Genomic DNA, 22306 nt, shown 5'->3' with positions numbered 1-22306 from the left:
ACCATTCCCATTTCTTTGCAGCTAAATCATCATTCTGGCTGGTAATACAGGTTAGAAAAACTTCCCCAAGTCATATTACAATAATGCAACAATGTAAGCCAGGTGAAGCAATACATAACATCTCATTTATGTGGTCCATAGTAATTAACTATCCCTGACAGCTGCAGCCCATGAGCTTGGCGAATTTGTTGCATGTCCTTTGCTAATTTTAGTCTTTCATTGTAGCATTGCACAAAAAAGTATAATTTAGCCGTTTGAGTTCTTAAATCCACTGCGCTAAGTGCCTGCCTCCAACACAGGCACCTGTTCGTTTGTTTTCGTTCCATTTGCTAAAATAGCTTGTGATAATAACACAAGTTTACTAAAGTAAATGAAACAACCTCGTTACAAGAGAAGTCCTCTGAACAGCACCCCAACTGGCGACAAGGACTTGGGCCAAGTTGAGACAAATAACAAATGAAGGGGCAAAAATAGACTGCACCACTTCAGAGTGCAAATGGAGGGTCACATGACTTATCTATATCTGCACACCAGAGATGGGAGAGGGAAAACTCTGGCCCTTCATGTGCTGTTGCGCTACAACTCACACCATCCCTGACTATTGGCTTTGCAGACTGGGCTTATGGGAGTTGGTGCCCCAACAACATTCAGAAGATCACAGGTTCCATGTCCTTGCTTTGCAGACACACGTCTCAAGGCTGGCAGCAGCAGATGGCAGCCTCAGGTAGTTGGTGGGACCCCAGCACTGTGGCAAGGCTCACCTTGGGTTTGTCCCTCCTGCTCAGCCTTGATGGCTTTGATGTCCTGGACTGCAGTGAAGGGCAGTAACAGAGCAACCCTAGCTATATGTCAGGAGTGAGCCAGCAATAAATCACATGGAGTAAGTGAAGTTAACTCTTTATTAGAAGAAACAAGGTCTGCTCAAGAGTGCCAGGCCTAATGAACACAGCAACTCTTCTTAGTAGGTCTTGCCCCTATGAGGCATCTCTGGAGACTGAAAGTCCCTGCCTTCCCACAGCTGCCTAAGTCTCCTCCTCTCTCAGGTCTTTCCCAAGCAATCTATGTTGGCATGCTTGCATTTGCTCCTCTCACTTCATACCTCTCCTGGTCCTGGGAGACCAGGGCATGGGGGAGTTTGTCACAGCAGAAGAGGGAGACACCCTGGCATCTTCATCAGTTTGACTAATCTGTGCCTCCCTCCTCTCTGGCTTCTACTCCTACTGCTGCTTCTGGACTTCTCTCTGCCACAAACTCTCCCTGCTCACTAAAGCCTATTACCTCTTCATCTTCTGACACCTCCTCCTCCAATTCATCTTCCTCTGACCAATCCCTGGGCTCTAAGCCTACTTCGCTTGGGGGTTTCCCAGCTGGTGCCTCCTACCATTCCTCTGCATCCACCCAGTCCAGGACACTATAGGAAGTTGATATAATTTACACCAGCGTGATGTAAACTGGTGTAGGGGCTGAACTGACAAGTGAGTGTAGGCTCAAGTTTTGAGGACTGGACCCTAGGTCACATGAGTCATGAGTCATGAGTTGAATGGGGTTTGAAGCAAGCATAAGATTCTCCTTGCCCCTCCCCTACCACCCCCCTTTTTGGAACTTATGCGGGCATAAATTATATCTGCTGGCTGAGTCAGCATATCTCAGGCTTAAACCAAGATGGGGGACTTATGTCAGCTGACCCCAGGAAAGCCCCCAAACTGCCAAATTCAAACTCTCTTACCCTTGATGATCATGGACTTGGATTGCGCTGCTAGAAAGCTGTCGTGTTGATGTTTACAGAATGCCATGAGGTGATGGTACATTATGACATGGCAAGACCATCAAAATTGTAGGCCCTGCTGGTGTCTGCCACAGATCATGGGCTGTTGGCATATGCCACTGAGGGGTCTGCCCTGGAAATGACTTTGCTAAATGCAGGGTGGGGCAGATCACACATGGCACCAGCTTTTATATATCAGTGTTAAAACTCTTTGCTCACAGAAAGTAAGGTGTCAAGAGACAGGAGCCATCTCCCTAAGCCAGGGGTAGGCAATCTAAGGACCGGGGGCCCATTCACCTTCTCAATCCAGCCTGCGAATGGTCCGGGAATCAGCATGTTTTTAAATGATTAGAATGTGTCCTTTTATTTAAAATGCATCTCTGGGTTATTTGTGGGGCATAGGAATGCATTCATTTATTTATTTATTTTTCAAAATATAGTGGTCTGAGGGATGGTGGATGGCTGAAAAAGGTTGCCGACCCCTGCCCTAAGCTGTTTTGTAGCACGAGGTATGATCTCTCTCCCCCTCCCCCTGTACACTCACTGTGATTGGGGAGGATTCAGCCAAATAACCTCCTTCCCAACATTTTAAGATATGCAGGTATTCTCATAAATCATATGACAATCAAGCAGCTCTGTTTGATTTATATGACTTTTTATAGTCTTGCATGCAAGAACTCAGAATTGCTGGGTGCAGCACTAACTTGGTCAGCACAGTAATAGCAGTGTTTCAAGCAAGAGCAAGAATGAAAGAAAGTACTGGATGGCTGGAGAGAGGTTACCTTAACTGTCCTTTTCTGTATTTGCTGCCCCAACCCTGAGTGGTTTGCCATGTAGAAGAGTATCCTCCTCCCTTCTTCCAGGAACAACACCTATAGTATTGGGATGACAGGCAGGGCTCTGAGGAGTGTGTAATGGAGACATTGCCAAGAGACTGACCCAGAAGAAGGGGCCAGTGATTCATGGGGTTTGGTACCACCCCATAAGTCCAAGGGTGTGTGTGGTCCCACTGTTGCTTCAACTGGCACTGAAAATTTCCACTCCCACTTCTGTTTTCAACAGAATTCTCCAATATCCCTAACCTGGACTTCTCTTGCTTGGTACAGTGGGAGATGTATGTAAAAAAAATTAACTATAGCAATATACACCTCATTCTTAGTAGAGCAGCGGTGGCTAACCTATGGCCCTTCACATGTTCTTGGATTTCAAGTCAACCCCATCTGGCTTTGCCAATACAGTGGTACCTCGGGTTACATACACTTCAGGTTACATATGCTTCAGGTTACAGACTCCGCTAACCCAGAAATAGTGCTTCAGGTTAAGAACTTTGCTTCAGGATGAGAACAGAAATCGTGCTGTGGCAGCACGGCGGCAGCAGGAGACCCCATTAGCTAAAGTGGTGCTTCAGGTTAAGAACAGTTTCAGGTTAAGTACGGACTTCTTGAACGAATTAAGTACTTAACCCGAGGTACCACTGTATTCAGGGTTAAACCACAGAGCCTAGGACTTGCTGATCAAAAGGTTGGTGGTTCGAATCCCTGTGACGGGGTGAGCTCCCATTGCTCGGTCCCTGCTCCTGCCAACCTAGCAGTTCGAAAGCACGTCAAAGTGCAAGTAGATAAATAGGTACCGCTCTGGCAGGAAGGTAAACAGCGTTTCCGTACACTGCTCTGGTTCGCCAGAAGTGGCTTAGTCATGCTGGCCACATGACCCAGAAGCTGTACGCCAGCTCCCTCGGCCAATAAAGTGAGATGAGCACCGCAACCCCAGAGTCGGCCACGACTGGACCTAATGGTCAGGGGTCCCTTTACCTTTACCACTGTATTCAGGGACCATGGGACTTGTAGTGCAGCAACATCTGGATGGCCATAGGTTCCCCTCCTCTGCAGGAGAACTTCCTGTGAACAAGTGCACTCAAGAAGAAGTGATACAGTCAATTTAAAATAAAGAATTGAAGGCAAAGCAATGATAAAGATCCTGGGCACCCAAATCCCACGGATGTGTTCCCTAAGTGTGCAGGCAAAACTACAACAGCTTTAGAGATAAACATTGAGACTATGGTGGCAGGGAATAAATCTTGAAATTCAGTTTCTTGCAGCACTTTAAAATTGCCAGGATAAGTATAATAATGTCAATGAGTCTTCTTCACCAAAGTGGTAAATGTTTGCCTTATCAGAGGCACTGTGCCACACTCACTATGCCTGAATCAGTGATGTGTTAGAAAGGAGCAATTATAGCCATTTAATTTATCTGATACAAACACATATGTGAGGCCAACGCTCAAACAGATAGTATCACCTAATCTATCAGCAGCAGTATTGGCATTTTGTAGCAGCTGTGTTCCAGAGATTAAGATGAAACAAAGTTTGAATTGATTGCACCACTTGAAGAAAACTGATTAATTGGTTCAACACTTGGGTGGCTGTCAGGTAAGAAAGAGGGTTTTAATTTGATTGGCACAGCTACTCTCCTTTTTTGTTGTTTTCTCGCACCTGGATAAAGAAGCGTATGGTTTGATTACATTGCAGGTAATAAAGTAAGAAGAGAAACTACTAAATCATACACACATAGGGCTAGAGTCACCTAATGAGTCTTGTCAGGAAGAGCCTTGCACCAGAACTTCCAGTCATACGACAGAGCTTTCACCTCTCCTGGTGCACCCCCAAACTGGCTTGCGGGGATTTTGAGAGAACCCACAGAACACTGTGCAGGGAGAGGAGATAATATAGCATCTGGCCAGCTGTGATAGGATGTTCACCATAGCACAATGTTGAGTTCTGCCCTACTCAGACAAAACTCATTGAAATTAATGAGTTGCCCACATGGTAAAATGGAGCAAGAAGGCTCCTGTTTTAGCAGTGGTGTCCATGCAAAACACTTTGTGATGCTAGAGCAAGGCATGGCCGTCCAGTCCAATACCCTTGAGGTACACAGGAAAATAGGAAGTTGCCCTATATTGAGTCAGACCGTTGGTCAATTTCGCTAAGCATCATCTATACTGACTGGCAGGAGTCTCTCCCACCCTTACTTGGAGATGCTGGAGCAGTGGTGGATCTTGGCATCTCAAATTTCAGCAGTGCCCTGTGCAACACCAAAATTTGGATGCCCCAATCCATAATTGATAATTTTACTATTTATACTCCACACATCTTATTGGGTTGCTCCAGCACTCTGGGCAGCTACAAACAGATATAAAAACATAATAAAACATTAAACATTAAAAAAACTTCCCTCTACAGGATTGCCTTCAGACATTTCCAACATTTCTCCGATGAAAATAGGGACATCCTATGGAAAAGTGGGACATTCTGGGTTCAAATCAAACTGGGACAGACCTGGAAAATAGGGACACTTGAAGGATCTGCTCTACCACTGAGCTACAGCCCTTCCCCAGATGGTAGGAGATGATGAGAAAGATCCTTGTTTGTTTGATATTCTAGAATGTTGATGCTGGTTAGGATAGGCAGCACTATGTTAGCTGGGCAATATAAGGCAGCTATAAGGCAGCTTGCTATGTACCCTATATACAATAAGCATAAAACCTGACCCCAAAACGTGACAATACAGGCTAATAGCCAAGTTAGTAGGTTCACTGCTCTATCTAGAGCAGGGGTGGCCAACTTCCAAAAGACTGCAATCTACTCACAGAATTAAAAACTGGCAGTGATCTACCCCTGTTTTTTGGGGGTTCAGGTCACAGTTGTTGAGCTTTGTTTGGGACGCCCGGTTTTAGAGGGTTCAGGAGGCATAAATTGCTTAGCTTTGGGAGGGGGGGTGCAAGGTTTTTATATTATTTTGGGGTCAAAGATAAACGGCAGCTCACCGAAGGATCGGTCTTCCATTCTCCAACAATGGAGGGTGGGGAGGGGGAGGGGGCAGGGCCGGAAGGGGGCCAAAACCTCGCAGGGATCAAACAGTAGATCACGATCGACCTGTTGGACATCCCTGATCTAGAGGACCTGATTCACCCCATCTAAGCCGGGTGTTTTAACAGCATGTTTTTTTTAAAAAAAATATTTTTATTGAGCTCTTTTTCATAAGAACAAAAACAAACAAACAAACAAAAAATCAGATACAAGACGAAAACAAGAAATAACAAACAAAGGTAAAGGTAAAGGTAAAGGTAAAGGTACCCCTGCCCGTACGGGCCAGTCTTGACAGACTCTGGGGTTGTGCGCCCATCTCACTTAAGAGGCCAGGGGCCAGCGCTGTCCGGAGACACTTCCGGGTCACGTGGCCAGCGTGACATCGCTGCTCTGGCCAGAGCCAGAGCCGCACACGGAAACGCCGTTTACCTTCCCGCTGGTAAGCGGTCCCTATTTATCTACTTGCACCCGGAGGTGCTTTCAAACTGCTAGGTTGGCAGGCGCTGGGACCGAGCAGCGGGAGCGCACCCCGCCGCAGGGATTCGAACCGCCGACCTTTCGATCGGCAAGCCCTAGGCGCTGAGGCTTTAACCCACAGCGCCACCTGCGTCCCTAACAAATACTGTTTGTCCCTAACAAATACTGTTTGTCCCTAACAAACAAAGGTACCATATGGCAAAATTACAAAACCAGCATGTTTTGATGTATTGCTGTTTCTCCATTTAAAGTTTCCATTTAAAGAATGGCATAAGGTCTTGCCTTTAGAATGCAAAATTTTCAGGTTTTTAAAAAAGAAAATGATCAGTGCTGGCTGGCTTCCCTTTAAAGTGGCTATGTGCAAACTCCGTTCTCTTGGCCTGCTCAGTTCTGCCAATCCAAGGTAAGCTAAGTGGATAGAATTGATTTCTTTCAAGATCACTGTCATGCTTAGATGATCCTGAAAAATGTCCTCTTATGGCTCTTTTTGATAGTGAGGTATGTGGGCTGCTTAAAGATGGCAAAGTGTAAGTTAGTGTGAAACTTGATATGACACTGGAGATGTGTGAATACATCTGACTATTTTTTCTTCTTTATTTTACTAAAAGCAGTCATGGGGGAGAATTTTGACCAGGGCCATGGCATCAACACTGCATCTTGTTGCTGGTGCTCACCAGATCATTGGAGCTGTGCAGTGAATTTCACTCCTATGACAACTGCATGTCCCTCATCCCAAGGTATGAAAAGTCTACATACAAATTTGGGTCAAGTGTTGAAATGTTGAAAGTTTAGTCCAGTCCTATGTGAGACACCTATTGTTCCTCTGTGCTTTCCTGTTCCATTGCTAATAACAGCTCTGGGGAGTTAGGATTTGCGCTCAGGAAATCAGCATTTGAGCAAGAGTTAAATTGCCCTCCTCTCAGCCCTGATTTAAATCTTCCCATGGCTCTTCCTTTATCACTAGTAGTTCTTCTATTGCTCGTGGTGCCCCATGCCTCTTTAAAACACCCACTTTCCCTTTTGACTCTTATTGTCCTTAAGAATGAGGACAGCATGAAGCTTTTCTGGGTTGTTGCACAAAAGACTCTGCCTGGAAACCAGTAAAATAATGGCTCATTGATTTTATTAGGAAAGCTAAGCATATACTCAGCAGCATCAACTCAATATGTTGAAAACAATGTGTCCTGAGAGTACTTAACTTTGGCTAGATACTGCCCTCATCCTGTTCTTTTTGTCTTGGTATGAGCAATATAAGCTTAAACTTGGCTTTTTTTTTAAAAAAAAAAAAGGAAAAAGAATAGCTGAAACTTTATTTTACATACTTCTAGTATAAACTATTTTGTTTCATTTACGCATTATCATAACCCTTATTCACTGTACATAAACATCCTTAATTTTAAAAAAATAAAACAGCAAATAACTAGTCATTTAATTCAACCCAGCATAATTTAATAATAATAATGATGATGATGATGATGATGATGATGATGATGATGATGATGATGATTTATATCATCTGTTAGCATAATTTCATCTGCTATTGTATACCTTTTATCAAAGATGTTTCAATTTTGAGCAAAAGTGTTTATTATAAAATTCTGAACTTAAGTCTTCTCATTCACCTTTTATATTCCCGACACAAAATAATTTGTAGGCTTGAAGGTCGAAAACCTCTGGTCCCTTGAGAGAGTGTCCTGGGGCTGTTTGGATTGTGCTCCTCTGCCTCATCCAGAAGGATGGGCTCTCATTTCTCTTTGCCCATGGAGAAGGAGACATGCACAGTCCTAGCCCCCTGGGATACCCTCTGTATCTTTCCCAGCAGCAGCAGAAACAACAGCAAATTCTAGGCCCCATTTGTGCTATACAGTGGTACCTCTGGTTAAGAACATAATTCGTTCTGGAGGTCCGTTCTTAACCTGAAACTGTTCTTAACCTGAAGCGCCACTTTAGCTAATGGGGCCTCCCACTGCCGCCGCACTGCCACTGAGCGATTTCTCTTCTCATCCTGAAGCAAAGTTCTTAACCCGAGGTACTATTTCTGGGTTAGCATAGTCTGTAACCTGAAGTGTTTGTAACCTGAAGCGTATGTAACCTAAGGTACCACTGTACATTTAAAGCAGTATCACTGTCATGGCCTCTTGGGAAATTTGACCTGTTAAGGATGCTGAGAATTGCTAGGAGGAACCCCCCCCCCCCCCAGAGCTACAATTCCCAGAGTGGCTTAACAATCAATGTTTTCTTCTAGGGATCTCAGGGAAATGTAGCTCTGTGGAGGGAACCAACAGTTGTCAGCACCCTTAAGAAATTACAGCTCCCAGAAATTATTATTATTATTGGGGTGGGGGTGGGAACACGGCTGTTTAAACTGCACGATACTGCTTTTAAATGTATAGTGCATATAGGGGCCAAGGTTACCATTTCTCTGTTGTAGGTGCTCTGATGATAGAGAGGGCCAAAGGTGAACAGGGGAGAGTGTCAAGGGCAGATCACTTCTGGAATGAAGCAAATGTGATACCTTTGTGCTGGCCTATGTATTTTCCATCCCATTGGGAGAAAAGAGATTGGGAAATCTTTTTTGGAAAAAGAAGAAAAGAAACTCAGAAGGAAAAAAGAAGGACCAATGCCCTCTCCCCATCTTATGTTCTGCCAGCACAAGCCCACTAGGACTTTGGAATGGATGGCTTGTCTGGCTGGCACTATGCTTCCCTCCCCTGCTTGGTAGGATTGTTCTACCCCAATGCACACAAGCATAAACTATTGGTATGATCCAGCAGACTCTCCTTATGTTCTTAAGCCTGTCACTTAGAAATTGTATCTGCCATGGAAACAGTGACCATTTCTATTCACTATTCAAAGTTGGTGCAATGTAAATATGCATCAGCAGACCCTCCAAATGTCCCTATTTTTCAGGAACATCCCTGATTTAGAGAAGCCGTCCTGGATTCTGATTTGATCCTGGAATGTCCCACTTTTCCTTAGGATGTCCCTATATTCATTGGATAAATGTTGAAGGGTATGGCGCTGTCTGACCCCCGCACCATCTAAAGGCAATCCTGGATAGGGAAGTTTTTTAGATGTTTAATGTTTTATTATGTTTTTTTAATATATTTTGGAAGCTACCCAGAGTAGCAGGGGCAACCCAGGAAGATGTGCGGGATGTAAATAGGAAAATTATCATTAAGGATTGGGACACCCCTATTTTTATTGGAGAAATGTTGGAGGGTATGCATCAGTAGAATATCACTTGTAGATTTGAAGGTCCATGGTGTGGTTTACTAGAGAATGTGGTCCAGCATAAATCAGAGTTAGAAGGGACCTTAGAAGTCCTGTAGCCCAACCCTCTTCTCAGTGGCAGTCCTTAAGTTCCTTAAGACCATATATTATACTATAGGTTATGCAATCTCTACAAACAGTGATCAGGGTTTTGATCTGTGTACAAAATGAAGGATGCTGGCAGCTGCAACCGTAATGTTTGCAATATCCCACCTTCTTCACATTCTCCACCAGCCCAATGAACTTGTCAACACTGGAAGTTCATGCTGCAGTAGTCTATGACTAGTGGCATAAATAACACCTTTGTACATTATTTCCCTGCATCTGGTTTGTAAGTAAATGGTGGAATGTCATACATTGAATGCACTCCAATGCCCTCAGCCTCTCTATTCTAAATTAAAGAGTCAGAATCTATTTCATTCTGTCAAATGGATCTTTAGCAACAGGAATTTGTTTCCATATTATTGCACTGAATAAGCAGGGAATGCATAAGCTTTTTTTGCTTTTTTATTTTTAGTAAATTAAATGGAAAGATTATTGTTTTTGCCTTAAGCAGACATTACAGAACATGCTCTAGAAGATAAATGTCAGAAACAAAATGCATACAGCAAAAGACTGAGCACTTGTCAAAATCAAATTGAAGGCAGTAGGCAGTAAATTGGATTTTCTTTTACAACTGAAGGCAGCTGACATCTTTTCCCTGAAATAATGAATATGGTGATGTATGTTTTCTAATACAATATCAATAATCCATTTCTCTGACCATTCTCTAATCCGATGGTTTGTGGGATTTCCCCATCCCTCTATTATTTCTTATATTGTGCCCAAATGCATGGGGATATTTACCTATAAAGGCACATTTGATTAGCACTTAAACAAAGCAAGTCTCAGGTTCTGATCTTTCTACTATAGTAAGCAGTAGTGAACCAATTTTTAAGTTCACCCTGAACTAAATGCCTATAAGGTGAGAACTTGACAAGTAGAGATGTCATAACAAAGTGAGGGGCACTCATAGGTGACTGCCCTTGCTCAGTTTTTGTGAGAAGAACTAAGGCAGGCAACAGAATCCACCTTGAATGGGCTCTTTATACACCTCCTTTACATTATAGGGGACGCGGGTGGCGCTTTGGCTTAAACCACAGAGCCTAGGACTTGCCGATCAGAAGGCTGGCGGTTCGAAAAAGGTGACCAGTGTTATTAACAGTGATAAAATCCACAGCCAAAAAAACCCCCATATAACTGTTGTTTAAAGCAAACGAGATGCTTCTGGCATTTATTGATTCTGTGATGTGCCTTTCTACAGGATGTCAGGGGTTTCTGGGAACTGAACTGGGGATCTTTGGGCTTGCATGTGGCTGCCCCATGCAGTGGACCACAAAATTGCATGTTGCAGCATCTGCCCTGGCAATTTGGCAATCCTCAGATCTGGGACTGACCTCACACACCCAGACTAGTCATTGCATGCACCTGGACAAAATAAAATAAAATAAAATTACTGGGATCCCTATTCCCATTAAATATTACTAAACTGATAAGGCATTTCTGAGCTCTGGCATGTTGTTGCATCCTTTGAGTCTCAATTCTGCCTCCTGAATTTTATTTTGGTTCGGACTTACTCTTTGTTCCCAGCTACCAGTTTCCCCCCATGTCTTCTGATTCCAGGACCTGATGCTCTTGGGCCAGTCCTATCGCTGTCATGGTGACTGGGAGTACAACTCACATTCTCTGAAGCTATTGATATATTCTGCCTGGGATGATGAAAACTAGCATTCACTCCCACAAAGTCTTTTGGAATGAGGTCATGACACAGCATTCTTCTTAAAAATTCTGAGGGAGTGGTTAGTGATGGGAAATTGTTATCCATCATACACAGGGCCATTTTTCAGGGAGTACTCACAGGAACTCAATTCTGGCACCTCATGGGTGGGTTCCAGCACCTCTCAGATGGGCACTAAGTGAAGCTATTCAGTTCTTTATGTTTAAGCCAAGAAATTGTTTCTATAACTACATTTAGCACTAATAGTCACATTAATGGCTCAAGACTACTGAGGAAGCCCAGAAAATTGTGCTCAGGGAGTGGGCTATCAGCCAACCCCAATAAATTGGCCCTGTCGGGGGCAAAATAGCAGCTCTTCAACTTTATGGACTGCTAGGGCAAAACAGGGGTAGAACGCTGGCACCCTGTCTTCCATCTTTGCTTCACAGCTACCGGGGACATCATTGAACTTACTACTTTCTTCTTGAACTTACCTAAAAAACAAGAAAAAACAAAAATTGAGTCAAGAAGTTGTAAGAACTTAGTAAAATCCGACACTGCAAGTTCATTTTATTTTAGATAGCTTATAAGTTTTCATGGCACTTTGTAAGTAGTTGGCCACTAGTCAATAACAGAGCAAAACAAAACAAAGTACAAGTGCTTTGAAACACTTTGCTTCTGAGCAGGTGTGACTGCATGGCACTGAGCACTGTGGAGACCTGATTAAGCCTGCTGCACATGCTTTCCGCAATTAATTGTGCCTTTGTTTTTAATTGGATAAAGGTAAAGGTAAAGGGACCCCTGACCATTAGCTCCAGTCATGACTGACTCTGGGGTTGCGGCGCTCATCTCGCTTTATTGGCGGAGGGAGCCAGTGTGCATGTGGTCATGTGGCCAGCATGACTAAGCCGCTTCTGGCGAACCACAGCAGCGCACGGAAATGCCGTTTACCTTCCCGCCAGAGCGGTACATATTTATCTACCTGCACTTTGATGTGCTTTCGAACTGCTAGGTTGGCAGGAGCTGGGACAGAGCAACAGGAGCTCACCCCATCGTGGGGATTCGAACCGCCAACCTTCTGTTCGGCAAGTCGTAGGCTCTGTGGTTTAACTCATAGCACCACCCGCATCCCTTTTAATTGGATAGCCATTGCTTATGACTTTATTGTTCTTTGAATGTTGCTATCCACCTTGCACACTATTTCAATCAGATACACATGATTCTGGAAAAGAACAGAGGTTATCTGCAGTGTGGTCCACAGTCCTCACTCACAGGGCCACAGAAGGCAATCTGAGGTGGGTAATGAGCTAGAAACTGGAGCCATGAGACAAAACAGGAGACAGGACCAAAGAAGAATAACCAAGGAACAGAAACACACCAGAGCTCAGGAATATTGTGTTGCACTAGCAAGGAACCCCTCTCATACCCTTTCCTGTCTAGGAGAGTTCAAGGGCCACTGTGAGGGATGGAATCAGTTCATGGCCTGGGGATTCTTCACTGAGAAGGTTCCCATCTGCAGTGCAGAAGCTCATAACATGTGGCAGCTTCCCATGGATTTCGGCACCTCTTGGCAATTGTTCAGCAGAAAGAAAGCATTTATTGTGCTAGAATATCTAGTCTTTCAGAAGAAATATAGCTTTTGTATTGAAAATTGAACTTCAAGACAATTCAATGGAATACCTTTTGTGAAGCAGTCTTTAATCTTTCAGTATGTATGTTTCCCAAACATTTTCCTTATATAAAAGTCATGTTTTATTAACCACACCTAGGACCAATACTATTGCACCTAGCAGACCAATTTATAGGAAAATATTTGCAAAAACTAGTTATTTAAGAGTCATTTTTTAAAACATGAATGCAACCCATCATTCCATATTCTGCCTTGAAAAGACTTTCCCCCCCTCTCTCCCAGGAAACACTGAAAAATGCTGACTATCAAAGAGTGATGAAATGTATACGTAGTTTGGCCTTCGGGAATGCTGCTCATGTTCCATCTCAGATAATAGCTTCAAATGAACCAAATTCTGTACTATACAAATGTTATTCAAATAATGGAGCCCGGGGAGCTGGCAAGTACCTTGAAGTCAATAAGAGCGATGCTCATGGCAGGTAATGTGGCAAGAAAGATGGAAGCTCAGCTTTAAGATTTCAATCAGCTGGAAAGTTTATTCAAAAAAGAAATAGCCCCCCCCCATTTCCCCCCTTATTGGAATGATACTTAAGAATCTTTCATCTGCAATGACTCCTCAGTAGTTGTTCTTTAAAACAAAATAAAAGCCCTGTGCTGGATGACCTTTCCTTGTTTGCAGACAAACTGAGAATTTATACTTGGCACTAAAATCAGGCAATTGTGATGACAGTGAGAACACACGAAAACATTTATAGTGCACAGTCGTACCTTGGACCCTGAATGCCCTGGAACTCGGACATTTTGGCTCCTGAATGCTGCAAACCCGGAAGGGATTGTTCCACTTTGTGAACATTCTATTGGAACCCGAATGTCCGACGGGGTTTCCACAGCTTCTGGTTGCTGTAGGAGCTTCCTGCAGCCAATCAGAAGCCACGATTTGGTTTTCGACTGTTTTGGAAGTCAAACGGACTTCCGGAATGGATTCCGTTTGACTTCCAAGGTACGACTGTACATCACTCCAGATTATTATTATAATCATTATCATTATTGTAATCATTATTATTTCTTCTATACTGCCCGTCATCTAAGGATCACAGGGTAGTTTACAATATAAAAGCACAAAAAATACACAACATATATAAAATACACAAAAAATAACAAACAAAAACAATACTCCTCCTCCCCCCGTTTAAAAGATCATAGATTGTTTAATTAGCCAAAGGCCTGGCACCTAAAGATATACAACAAAGCCACCAGGTGAGCCTTGCTGGGAAGAGCATTCCACAAATGGGGAGCCACCCCATAAAGGCCCATGTTGCCATCCACTGGACCTCTCGTGGAGGAGGCGCATGAAGGGACAATTCATATGGGGAGAGGCTTGTCTGGAAATTGGCTGGAAACATTGCAAAATTCAGAGAAGTGTGAATTTCAAAAGATGGCGGCACTGAGTTTGTACACTGTCTGGGAAGGTGTGAATTTGGTATACAGTGGTACCTCGGGTTACAGACACTTCAGGTTACAGACGTTTCAGGTTACAGACTCCGCTAACCCAGAAATAATACCTCAGGTTAAGAACTTTGCTTCAGGATGAGAATAGAAGTCGCGCGGCGGCGGCGGCGGCACAGTGGCAGCGGGAGGCCCCATTAGCTAACGTGGTACCTCAAGTTAAGAACAGTTTCAGGTTAAGAACGGACCTCCAGAACGAATTAAGTTCCTAACCTGAGGTACCACTGTATTCACTTTTAAGTACATTCTGAATAAAATTTATCACCCACTCCAAGATGCAAAGGAACAGTGTGATGTAGAAGTATTATCCCATTGCTCTTTCAATTATTCACCACCTTTTAGTGGCTGCCCCAAGTCAATTATTTGACATCAATCAATTATTTGCCCACTCCTTTTCTTATAACAAGCCATTTGATCATCTACAGTGCAGAATGAGGTTTAAGAGATAACTGAATGACATTTATAATATTCTCAAATATTTTGACTAATGAAATTAGCAGTGCGCACAGGAGTTCTGTGGGTATTAAGGTAAAAATTAAATCATTGCAGGGACATTCCTGTGAATGTTGTAGTGTGCTGAGGTCTCCTTGGCAAATATGAGAGGAGGCGAGTGAGTCATTTCTGGAACTAAACAAAATAAATATAATTAAACAGCATTGCTTCATCTTCATTTAATGGCGCTTGGTTTGACAGCCTGATTTTAGGCATTCCGTTCATGGAAGCCTCAAAAGTGACATGAGAAAAGATCCTCAAGTGATGTAAATGAATGACGCTCTACTGACCAGTAGATATCCTTAAGCAAGCATCTGGCTTGAATGTTCAGTCAAAGATCCTATTAGGAAGCCTTGGCAATGCTTCTGTACCAGCCTTTCCTCACTTGTGCTCCTCTGTTTGGTTGTACTTCAACCCCCATCAACATCAGCAAACATGATCCATGTTCAGGGTGTAGTCTAGCAACATTTGGAAGCCACCAGGGTTGAAAAGGCTCTCCCGCCAAGTTTAATTGATGCCTATTTTTAACTTTTAATTGTCTTTATTATGGCTTTCTGTTTTATTGTTGCTGAACAGAGCAATGAAGCTACTTCAGCATCTGAACTTCTGTCACCTTGATGCAAGGTGGGGAGCCATTTTGTGCCCCCTTTTTTGCTGCACCAACTCCAGGCTGGCACAGCAGAGGGGTGTGGATCGTACCTATTAGCAGTAGCTAGCCCAGTTTGGGATTAGTGGCTGACCCAGATCCACCCTCTCCCCTCTCCCCCAAAATGCAGCTTTCAGGGTTTCAGGCATTAGCTTCCACCCATGTTTTCAATGGGTGCAATAGGAACTTGGTAGAGGGACACCTCTACTGCATCCAAACACCAAACACCAAAGCAGATCAGAGATCTGAATTGTTCTGTAAGAAATCCTGTTAAATCCAGCAAAATTTCATAGCATCACTGAGAATGTTCGAAACCACCACCAAGGGGCAGAATTCCTTTCCACTGGCTAACAGTTTGACAAATGTTCTGTCTGAAAGTGACTAGAGAGTATGAAGAGATTGCTATTTTTGGTGGGAGGGGGCACAAAACAATCTGTCACTGTATAATTGTCTCATTTGTCTCACTCACTGGATCATCACCTTGTTGTGGTGAGTGGGCTTGCACGTTCCTATGACCCTTGTGAGCGAAGCCGTCAGACGTCTCATACTCCCAGCAGGATCACCAAAGGGGAGGAGCTAGACAAAGAATGATTCAAGAAGTCCTCAACAGCAGAACAGGCGGATGATAAGAAGCAGTATGCTACAATGGCTGTGAAGGCGGATGAAGGCTGCAGCATATAAGAATCTACTGGTCATCATGATACTCATGCCATCAGAATAGAGCCTCACTGTGAAGACTGTGCATTGGTCATCATGCACTGATCTACACACATAAAACAAATTCACACACAAGCATCTTCCAAAAACCCATCCGAAACCCAAAAAAGTCCAGTGATGATTGGCAAATGGTAACGGGGGAAGGACCATGAAATCTGGAAGCCCCTAGTCATGAACTGGCACATAGACATGGATACAGATTCACTTGTTCTAACTCAAGAAATGAGGCAGTTGAGTAGCTTGGCAGCTGTATCCATGACTGAACAGTCTTATTTAGGATCTACTCTGCTCACCCCGAAAAGGGGGAGGGGCTAGAAAAGGTGCCCTAAACATAGTCTGCCTCCCTCTTTCCCTGACTGGGTTACTGCACCCAGTGGGGTCATCACTCTTCTTATGTTATGAAATCCCAGTAAGAGGACAGTTTTAAATATAGGTAGGTAGGTAGGTAGGTAGGTAGGTAGGTAGGTAGGTAGGTAGATGATAGATAGATTAAGCACACTCCTCCCCACATCTCTTTTCTTTGGTGCTTGTAAGTATTAAGATACCCTATTCCTTTACATAAGATTTCTGAGCATGTTGGGTTGTATTCTCCTAAATCGCATTCAGTAGACTTATGTTAGTCACATCCATTGATTTTAAGTATACTCCGATTGTGAATTAGTTGGATTCAACCCTATGTATTTGTCATAAAATTATAATACCTTTAAAAAGCAGGTTGCTTCAGAAAATGAGTACACTGTATCCAACTCAGTGTTCCAGACATAGCAATGCTTAGAGCAGATCAACTGAAAGCAATGGGATTCGAATTAGTCATGAGTAGATTTGCCTGTGTGTTACTTCCAAGTAATGTACTAAGAATCATTCAAAAGAAAAATAAAAGTTTGCAGCCTTGAGCCACTAACTCTGAGATACATTTCCTGGAATTCACTGCAACAAATCCCCATGTAAAGTACTAGATTGGGCCAATAGTTAACTAAGTTTCATGAGCACTGGGAAATTTTTCGTTTTTTCCTTTGAATGTACTAATAACAACTAACAGAGAATAACTTATTTTATGTAGCATAGTGAGACCAAACATTTATTTGCCAGCAGCAGCATTTTCCCATTGTGCCTTCCTGAAACAGTGATAAAACTGCTCTCAGTGACACACTATTCAATTAGTGTTCTCTAGAGAACCAATGAGTATTTGAGAGACAGTTACTGACTTCCATGTCTTTCATTGAGACAAGGCCTTTGAAGAGCCTCCATGGACTTGATAGATGATTTAACTAACATTTTAGTCAACTGTCTGAAGAAGTAGAAAATGTCAGAAATGTTTTAAGCAATCTAAGAAGAGGCTATGCTAGAAAAAGTGAAACTTTTTAAGGCTAGGATTACAGTGATCTTAATATCTGCTGGAGGCAACCACTGGATATCAAGGTCTTTTAATAATATGTGTGTTGTAATCATAGACAAAACAGGGGGGGCGGGGTGGACCTGCACCCAGGATAAATGCCAGTGTGAGACGCCTGTAGCATTTTTTCATGGGCAGGGTATCTGCACTGCAACGGCCCCTAGGCTCAGCACCCAGTGCAGCAGAATCAGTTGCACTGCTTTAAACTTACCTCTGATATGTCATCCAGTGGCCTCTGATTTTCAGAAAACACTGCAGCCATAGCCCTGATTCCATGTGCTCCGGCTACATCTCTTTGCCAGGGATTGTGGTGTGAGATTTAGGACAAACGAAGAGGAAGTACTGCTTCATGCTGTGCAATGAATCTATGGAATTCACGACTCAAAAATGCACAAATGGCCATCAGCTTATAACAAGAGGCAGCATGTCTTTGAATATCAGCTACGGTGGAACAACAGCAAGAGAGAACTGTGATGCTCATGATTTGTTTATCAGCCTTGGCCCAGTATACCCAAAGGAGCATCTCCACCACCATCATTCAGAGCTGACACTGAGGTCTTTCTGGCAGTTCCCTCACTGTGAGAAGTGAAGTTTCAGGGAACCAGGCAGAGGGCATTCTCAGCAGTGGCACCCACCCTGTGGAATGCCCTCCCCTTAGAGGTCAAGGAGATAAATAACTATATACAGTTCAAAAAAGCCTGGGGAAGCAAAGACGTCTTCATCTGCTGGTGGATGGACAACAAGGAAGAAGCCAGTCTAGCTTCTCTAGAGAGGGAGTTCTAAAGTATGGGAGCAGCCACTGAGACTTAGAACGCCCTCCATAGAGATGTTAGACTGGCTCCCTCATTGTTGACCTTCAATACAGGAGTGGAGATGTAGTTAAAACACCCCTTGAGAGGAGAGGAGAGTAACTTCCTTCTTTGCTTTGCTAATACTACCCACTCTTGAGACCGAAAATATAAGCCATGTTGGGATTCCTTAGAGGATTAAGCTACTAAGCGTGCCTCAGATTTTAATGATTTCTAAATTTTGTTTTCAAAGTAGCTTTAATGATGCTTGCTTGGGTTTTCAAGAAAGAAAGAAAAGAAAAAAAAACACCCACCCCACTTTTCTTAGCATTTTCAGCCATGCCAACTACTCCCTTCACTCTAAATTAATTACCTTAGTTAGGTTCTGGTTATAAAATAGATTGGACAAAAAAAAAAGTTAAGAAAGAAAATGACATGAAGGAAGTGTAGTTTAGCTGTATTGATTAGACCGAAAATCCAATTCGCTGGTAACAGAGGGTGTTTTTTCCCTTAGCATTTCCCAAAAGCCAAAGAATACAGAGACATTTGAAAGAGGCTACATCATTAGAGGAGAAAAGTAGATAGAAATGAATTAATTGAATAGGAAGCTGCTTTGAACTACCGAGTGCAATTATCTTTGATAGGTTACTCATTTGACAGAGTTTACTTTTTATTTTATTTCCCCTTCAGAGTTTCAGCATTGCAGTTACAAGCAAACTTTTTGAGCTTATTGTCACCAGAAAAATGTTAGATAGCTGTGAGCCTTGAAGAATAAATGTATCCCTGTGCTAAAAAGATCCATAGGGGATGTTCAGGCCTCAACACGCATTAGATTTAGGGAAAGGGCTGTAGCTCATTAGTAGGGAATCTGCTTTGCATGCAGAAGGTCCTGGGTTCAAATCCTAGCATCTCCCAGTAGTGCTGGAAGAGAACCCTGTCTGAAATCTTGGAGGCATTGCCAGTAAGTGTATCAGTTTCCTAGGTTCCGAAGACTGCGTGTCTGTCCAGTCAGCTAAACTCTCATATGTTCTACAGTTTTATTTAAATTAATCTTTAACTTTATTAACTTGAAGAAAACTTGAACAGCAAACAACTTGTAGATCCAGAAGAATGATTAGTTCAGTGGTTCTCAAAGAGTATGGTGTGCCACACTAGTGTGCCAGGAGAGGATGGAAAGTGTGTTGTGAAGATTCAAGGACAATAAAAGAAACGTTTAAACATTTTAGTGTAGGGTCGTATAGTATAGTATTAAAAAATTGCAGAATTAACTCATTGGCTTTCTATACATACTTAAGGTACATATATGTAAGAGGCTTGTTTATATTTTGGAAATGGTTTATGTTCTTATGTAGCTGCATTGTTTTATACTTTCTGTTGCACTTTCTGTTTTATACACATGAACAACTAAAGGGGGTCTCTGTAAGACCATTGAGTTCAGTAACACTGGACCACTGAACTCCAAGGAACTGCACATAGTTAAACTGTGGATCTTGCCCCCACAGGAGGCAGTGATGGCCACCAACATGGATGGCTTTAAAAGATGATTAGACAAATTCATGCAGGACAAAACTACCAATGGCTGCAAACCTTGGTGACTATGTTTCACCTCTCTGAATACCAGTTTCTGGGAACTGCAGGTGGGCCAAATGGAGTTGTGCTGTTGTGCAGCTTGTGGGCTTCCCCTGGGTGTCTGGTTGCCTACTGTAAGAACAGAATACTAGACTAGAAGGCCACTGGCCTGATCCAATCTTATCTTCTTGTGAGGACATGTCACCCTACCCTTTCTGAGATGCATTTCAGAAATCTGGCCTTGCAACTCAGAATTTATAGAAAAGAATAAGAATGGAAATTTCAAAGTAACCCCCACTGGGGACAGGAAAGGGGAAGACAGAAGAACAGAATTCTGTTGATTGATTGTTGCACATAAATGCTGATTGGCTGATGGTCACTGGAGTTCCAGGAACCACAGTGTGATTTTTTTATGATAACCCCATTTGTTGATCCAAGGAATTCCTGGATCTGAATGCCCTGTACTAAGCACAGAGTAGTCTGCCACAAGACTTACAGCAAGTGGGCACAGCAAGGAGAATTATGGAAGAAATGCATTAGTTTTCATGTTGCTATATGTGAGGAAGAAATTCTAAAATAAAACTATAAGTGCCAGAAGAACACGTGGGTTCCCCATTGAAATCAATGGGAACGATCAAAAATAATTCCCATTTCAGTTGGTGGGAAATGTGAAGTTCTTGCAACCATTCATCGTGAAATGAAGGCTGTTCTAATGAATCAACAATGACATAAATGTAAGTTTCAAAGACTAACAGATAGAATGAGAAGACTGTTTTCTTGAACACCGGCACAACACGGGCATTTTTGGATCCCTTTGAGATGTGCTGGCAAAATAACCATTTGTCTGATTGTCTGGAGTGCTCATGATAATGATTTTGCTCCTATTGCTTCATGGCTGTTCTTTGCCAAGTATTTTTCAGACCATTAAGAAACTAAGCACAGGCACAGCGCTGTAAATTGTGAAACACCCACTGCTCCGAGAAGGAAATGTTTTCTTATTACAAAGCAATAGAAGATAAATCTAGAAATGTGCATTCGTTCCAAAATCTAATTTTAAACTGTTTGAATTATTCAAGCATGGAAGTGTTAGTTTTTGCTCATGCACTTCACCTTTGGAGCCCCACAGGCTACATAATACATGCACTTCTGTCCACATTTTTTTTTTAATATCCATATTTTCATGCATATTTTTTGCTGGACAACTGTAAAATGCAGAAAGGTTTAAAGGATGCATATTTTACAATCAGGTTTTCCTAAGAGTGCATTTTTGGTGCAATATTTTCTCTCATATAAACATTTTTCTGCATTCAGTTTCCCCTAATATATGCTTTTTTCTTCATTTTTTGGTTGGGGAACTGTACCAGAAAATTCAGCAAAGTGCTATGTTTGAAGGATCCCTGTATTTTGGTTCACATACTGGCTTGGGAAGTGTGGATTTCCCTGCATCACTTCCTCTTAAAAAGGTTGCAGCTAAACTGAGGCCTTATGAGTCTCTTCCTCCAGTTTCTTTTTCTCATACTCCACCTCCGTGACCTATGGTTCTGAAAGGCACAACTTTCTGCCTGGCATGCTTCCTGCACTGTGATAGTGTTGAGATCATCTGCTCCTTGAAGCAAGTCTAGCATGAAAGACAGCTTCTGTGATGGTCCCAGCTCAGGCTCCACAGACTTCAGGCTCTGGACCACCAGCCTCACATCCTGTGGGCTTGAAACCATGGAGCTCTGGAAGCTCTGAACCGCCAGCACCAGGAGTGTGGTAATACATCAACCCCTCCTCCAACTCTGAGACCAGGGTCATGACAACAGCTGTTTCACAGATGCAAGTTTGAAACTCTTCTGCATAATGACTACTTCCTGTGAAGTAGATTTATGGTTCTATGACACAAGCAGTAAATTGCCCCTACTTTTCTTTTTCAGTGTTTAATGAGCTTAAAGTACAAGGGGAAATGGATCTCTGAAAGAGTAGCAGAGCATCTTCCAGGAACAGTTCTCCTTGATGACTTGCCAAGCTGAAAGTCATGAACCAGCCCTTTCTAATTACTTCATCTAAGTTTTACATCTGAAGAATTTCCATGCCAATGAACTTCTTGTTTACTTCCTTCCTGCATGCGCAGTACTTTGCAGCAGATCAATATGTAACTTTTTTTTTTTTTTTGGAAATGGTATCTTTTTTTTCTTTGTTCTCCTTGAGAGGAAGCCTCAGGTGGCAGGGAAAATGGATTCCAGCCTATAACTCATAGTGAAACACAGCAAATCAATTCCTCGCTGCATCTGTTGTTATTGGTCTTGCTTAGCATGCCTTGCAAAATCTGCATTAATGGTTGATAAGTGTGTGGACTGGGAACCAGTGAGGTGCCTCTGTCTTGCAGACAAGAGAGCTTTCAACTCTTTGCGCCAAGGTTATCTTGTTTTGGATGCAGCCAGTGGTA

Source organism: Podarcis cretensis (genome assembly GCF_951804945.1).
Source record: "Podarcis cretensis genome assembly, chromosome: 5".
Taxonomy (NCBI): Eukaryota; Metazoa; Chordata; class Lepidosauria; order Squamata; family Lacertidae; genus Podarcis; species Podarcis cretensis.
The sequence above is the reverse complement of the archived record's forward strand: the minus strand, read 5'-3'. Positions refer to the sequence as shown.